This window comes from Petaurus breviceps, unplaced genomic scaffold, assembly GCF_028583685.1.
Source record: "Petaurus breviceps papuanus isolate PSGF00001 unplaced genomic scaffold, PetGlider_PUasm1.0 140, whole genome shotgun sequence".
NCBI lineage: Eukaryota > Metazoa > Chordata > Mammalia > Diprotodontia > Petauridae > Petaurus > Petaurus breviceps.
In genome coordinates, this window is record NW_027185698.1 from 7,211,418 (window position 1) to 7,217,542 (window position 6,125).

Consider the following 6,125-nt stretch of genomic DNA (forward strand, 5'->3'; position numbering starts at 1 on the left):
CCGGTGCTCTTACTTGCTGTGCTACCTGGCTGCCCCTCCTCTTTCCCTTTCTAACAACATTCCTTAAGAAAAGGTAACTAAAACAATCTTCATAAAACAAATATCATAAGGACTGGTATAGAAATCAGTTAGTCAATCTCTTAGCCAATATTTTATTGACAACTACTTTTACAAGTTGAGCAGTGTGTTATAGAGTTGTAAAAAAGTATTAGACATGTTCCTTGCCCCGAAGAAGCTTGCAAATATCTATAGAGACAGAACATGCATTAAGGAAAAGGTAAAAAAAAATGATTTATTAAATATACATTATTAACTTCATTAAGTATTTCAGAAATACACATATTTTAAAAATTCATTTTTTAAATCAATTGCCAGATACTTTTCTTCCCTACTATTCCTCTTCTCTCCTTGGGAAGATAAACATTTTAATGGTCATTATAAACATGACATCATACAAAATGTATTTTCATGTTAGCTGTGTTGCAAAAGAAAACATACAAAATTGTACCAAAATGGCAGCTTCCTTAGGAGGGATGTTTGGGGCCCAGCAGCTGGGACCAGCTCCGCCGCCTCCACCCCCATGTTCCCCCCCTCCCCCCCTGGAGCTCGGGACAAGTCACGCTGCTCCCAATGGCAGCTGGCGGACCGAGGAATTCTAATAGTACTTTAGTGGACAAGTTGGAAGAGTCTTTCGAGGCTTGTTTTGCTTCCCTGGTGAGTCAGGACTATGTCAATGGCACTGATCAGGAGGAAATCCGAACTGGTGTTGATCAGTGTATTCAGAAGTTTCTGGATGTTGCAAGACAAACAAAGTGCTTTTTCCTTCAGAAAACATTACAACTATCTGTCCAGAAACCAGAGCAAGTTATCAAAGAGGATGTCTCCGAGTTAAGAAATGAATTACAGAGAAAAGAAGCACTGGTCCAGAAGCATTTGGCAAAGCTCAGGCCCTGGCAGCAGGTCCTAGAAGAGATCAACATGCAACATAAAAAGCCTGCAGACATCCCTCAGGGACCTTTGGCCTACCTTGAACAAGCATCAGCTAATATTCCTGCCCCCATGAAGCAAACATGACTCTTTGTTGTCTCCTTACAAAAGGATTAAACTAAGAATTATCTTATTTGTAAAAAAAAAAACATACAAAATTAAAAGAAAAATAAAATGGAAGAAGTATAGTTTAATCTGCATTCAGAGTTAATCAGTTATCTATATGGAAATGGACAGCATTTTTATAATGCATCCATTGGGTTTGTCTTGGATCACTCTCTTGTTTAGAGTACCTAAATCTTTTATGTTGATTATCTTTAATCTACTGCTGTTGCTGTGTAAAATGACCTCCTGACTCTGCTAACTTCCATTTCATAAGTTCATATAAGTTTCCTAGTTTTTCCCCCTGAAACCATCCTGCTCATTATTTCCGACAGAAAAATAATATTCCATCATATGCCACAACTTGTTCAGTCATTCAACAATTTATTGGCATCCCTTCAGCTTCCAATTCTTTGACATCACAAAAAAATGGTATTATAAATATTTTTGTACAAATAGGTCTTTTTATTTTTTGAGTAGCGGTGTTGCTGGACATATTGAGGCTATCCATTGACCCACTTTTCTAGTAGATTCCCACTCTACTAATGAATTGGATCATTGCTGAAAGGGCTTGTGTGGCTCAATGAAACTATGATATATGCCAGAAAGGGATGGCCAAGATGGACAGACCATAGTGGAGAGTTCTGACAAAAAGTTATCCACTAAAGAAAGAAATTGCAATCCACTTCAATAGTTTTTTTCCCAAAAAATCTACACAAAACCAAGACAAAACCTCATGGACAGCATTCAAATGATAAAAGACATGACACTGAAGGATGAGTTCCTCAGGTCAGAAAGTGTCCAACAAACTACTGGGGAAAAATGGAAGATAGCTACAAGTAGTTTCCATGCTAATGAAGAGTTTATACCCAAGGTAAGGAAGCTCAGCCTTTGATGTGGCTAGTAAAAAAAAAAGGTATAATGCTATAAAGACTATTAGACTATTATTACATAAGAATCTGGAATTTAATATCTGTGAACCAAGGTCAGCTGGGTGTGGTTAAAAAAAGAGATGGAAAGATTGCACACTGACATGTTGGGGGTCAGTTAACTTAAAAGGATGAGAATAGGAGAATTTAATTCAGGTGATCACTATTGTAAGCTCAAATCCCTAAGAAAAATTGGAGTAGCCCTTATCAATAAGAGTGCTAAAAACAGTAATACTGGGGTATGATCTCAAAAATGATATATATTTGATCACAAGGTAAATTATTCAACATCACATGTTCAATTCATTGATCTAATTTCTCCTTTTTATTTATGTGTTTGGAGTTATAAAATATTCATTAAGTTCTATTTTAAATGCATCCCACAAATTTTTAATGTTGTTTAATTTTTGTCATTTTCTTTAGTGAAATTTTTGGTTATTTTTATAAGTTGTTTTTGACTTACCAATTATTTAGAGTTATTTACTTTCCAATTAATTTTTAATCCATGCTTCCATGGCCCTTTAGTGAATGTATTTTTCTTGCATTATAGATCTGAAATTGATGCATATAATAATTTTGCTTTTCTACATTTGGTTATGAAGTTTTTATGTCATAATCCTTGGTCAATTTTTTTGTGAAATTTCATGTACAATTTATATTCCTTTCTATTCAGTTTCAGTTTTCTCCAGATGTCTACCTTTATCATGATATCTAACTTCACTAATATTCTATTCATCTCCTTAAGTTCTTTTAAATATATTTTAAAGTTAGATTTGCCTGGCTCTGAAAGGGGAAATTTGAGGTCTTCTAATATCATAGTTTTATTCTCTGTTTCTTCCTGTAATAACTTTAAATTTTTTCCCCTTAAGAATCTAGATGCTATGCCATTTGGTGCATATACATTTAGAATTTATATTACTTCATTGTCTATGATGCCTTTTAACTAGGTGTAGTATCCCTGCTTGTCCCTTCTAATTCAGGCTACTTTTGCTTTTGCTTTATCTGAGATCATGATGGCTACCTCTACCTTCTAATATTTTACTTGAAACATAATAGATTCTTCTCCAACCCCTTATTTAAACGCTGTGTGTGTTTGCATTTAAAATGTATGTCTTACAAATAATATATTACTAGATTTTGGTTTCTTATCTATTCTGGTGTACAATTCTGTTTTATGGGTGAATATATCCCCTTCACATTCAAAATTAAGATTTATAACTTTGCATTTACCTCAATCATGCTTTCTTTTGTTTATCCTTCTCTCTTTATCCTGTTCCTCCTCTAAAGTCTGTTTTGCTTCTGACCATAACCATCTTTTATCTGCTTTCACTTTATCTTCCATGCCCTTTGTCTTAGCCCCTTCCTCTCCTATTCCCCTGCTGGAAAATATAATTTAAACTGTCAATTGAGTTATGTGAATGTATGTATGTGTTTTTGTGTACATATATATACATATATATGCGCGTGTGTATGTATACACATATACATGGAAACATATACATATTCCCTCTTTGAACAAATTTAGATGTAAGGTTCAAGTGTTGCTCATTACCCCCACCTTTTTCACTCCATTGTAAAAGCTCTTCCTTGTGTGCTTATTTTTTGTGAAATAATTTTCCTCCTCCCTCTCTCTTCACCTTTCTCCCAGCTCATTACTCTTTCTCACCTATACTTTTGTTTTTTTCCTAACATTCCAAAATAATTGACTCATTCTCTTAACCTCTTTCTATGTAGAATTCTTCAACCTGCCCTAATAATCTTAAAGTTCTTAGAGTTTACAAGTACTATGTTTCCATATCAAACGATAAAAAGTTTAACCTTATTGAGTTCCTTATGATTCTTCATTCATTTCATTAAATATCCATTTTACCTTGCTTTTTTTTTCCATCTTATTTGAGACAAATCTCCTGATGTTCCCATGCACAACTTACAGGGGAAACAATGAAGGATATACTAGTAAATGTTTAGTATCTGGCTCCCAAGGAAAAATGAAACACACTCAAAAATACCATTGAGACTCAAATAAACTTAATCTCTATTATTCATCTTTTCTCTTTCTCTTAATTCTAGACAATAAACACAACAATAAATCAAGCCCAGATATGTAGTTTGCTGATTTCCAAGGTTTAAATGTTTATTCTGAAAATTTTGAGGAGTCAATTCTAACTGTTACCAGTATATCTCTGGTAAACACCCACACCCACCCACATACACACACACACGTGCCATATTAATGCCCTCTCTTCCCTGCCTCCCATTAGATTTTAAGCTCTTTGAAGGAAGTAACTAATGCATATTTCATATTTGTATCCCTAGGTCCTGATTATTCTGAATACTTGGTAAAAGTTCCCTGAATTGAGTTGAATAACCTTTTAGAAATGAAAGGGACCTCAGAGATTCCATTGAACTTTAGTTGCTCTGAACAACTGCTTTATGTGCTTTGGACACATATAACCTAACATTTGTATTTGATTCTCTCAGATTTATATCCTGCCTTGCCATTCCTGTTTTCAAGCTCATTGAGGTCAAGAAACATTTTTTTTATTCCTTTTGTCTCTATTACAATCTTTAGTACAATGCTGAGAACCCAGTAGGTGCTTAATGAATACTTGCTGAACTTGGATGAATCTTTGACAGCAGAAAATTGCCTTCTTTGGTTTTACTTTCTGACTTAGAAATGTATGATGGATTGCTTGAGTTTGTCTTCCTCCTACCAAGTTTAAAGCCCACCTGAGAAGCCCATTTAATTTTTCAGTTAGAAAGCACATATCCAATCAAGTATATTAGGTACCATCTCATCCAAGGAGTCATTGGATTTAACAAGATGAATTCCAATGCTCTGCAAATGAACTCTAGATATTCCTCTGCACACCATCAGCATATACCCTGAGGGAGAACAAGGAAAGATGGGCAAAGAAGCTAGTTAAGAAATGGAGTTGTAACTATAAGAAAAAGTAATACATATCAAGGGTACTTACCTCTGAGTTCCCTCCTTTTCCCCTTGAAATTCGTGATAGCCTAATTCTTTTAAGGTTTAACCCTATCAGAAGCACACAATTATACAATATTAAAGTTTGAAGGAATTTTAAAGACTACCCAGTCTAACACTCTCAACTTAGAAATGAAGAAACCAAGTCACAGATAAATTAAAGCTCTTCCTTAGGACCATATAGTTATTTTTTTCTCTTTTTTTTCCTTTTCCTCTTCATTTATTTAACCAAAGGAAGAGCTTTTTTTTAGGTGATAAGAGCCATACAAAGTTAATAAGAAACACTATGTCTACATACATAAAGCTGTCTAATGGGGGGGAGGTGAAGATACCAACACAAATAGTAATAATATACATCATTGCATTGTAATTATATCCATGAGCTGAGAATCAAATTCCATGTCATCTCCAAGGTGGGAAAAGCTTTTATTTAATGTTGGCAAAGTCAGAGATTCCATTTAGAAAGTAGCCTTTGAACTGGACTTTTCTAGTGAGCTACACAAAAAACAAGCATTTGGGGTAGGCAGTAGAGAAGACATTCTAGGCAAAAGAAGCAGTGTAAGCAAAGGCTTAATTAGAGGAGAGGAATCACTTGGCATGTTTGGGAGGAGACTACTTTCACGTGATTCATATATAGGCAGAAACTATGTGGAGATACAATCTAAGGTTAGTAAAGTAGGATGATATCAAATAAAAACTAAAACATCTCAGGAATTAGGCAAATGTGTCTGTACTTTACTTGGATAGTAACAGGGAGCCATTAAAAAATTTTAAGCGGAGGAAGGACATGACCCAATAAATTATTTTCAATTTCAATTTCTTCTTTTCTATTAGGATTTCATTAGGTTTCACACCTGCATTTATGTGTATTTCCTTCTCACTTTCTTTAAACAAGAGTAAACCTGACTAGTAGATTAAAAAAAAATTTTCTGTCTTATCTAATGCAATTGAAATTGTGGGACTCATCTTCTGCAGTGGCGTAAGTGCTTAGAATCTGTGGCTTGGCAGATGGTAGGCTGCAGCGGGTAATTTGGCACACGCCATGACAATCAGTTTGTGGTAGCCCTGAGGCATTTCATTTCAACAGGAAACAATGATGACTGCAAATACAACATGTG

At 34.8% G+C, this 6,125-nt stretch overlaps 1 pseudogene; it reads left to right on the plus strand.

Moving 5' to 3' along the window:
• Positions 1-512: 512 nt before the first annotated feature.
• On the plus strand, positions 513-1,125 carry LOC138150174 (mediator of RNA polymerase II transcription subunit 28 pseudogene; annotated as a pseudogene).
• The last annotated feature ends 5,000 nt before the right edge of the window (positions 1,126-6,125 follow it).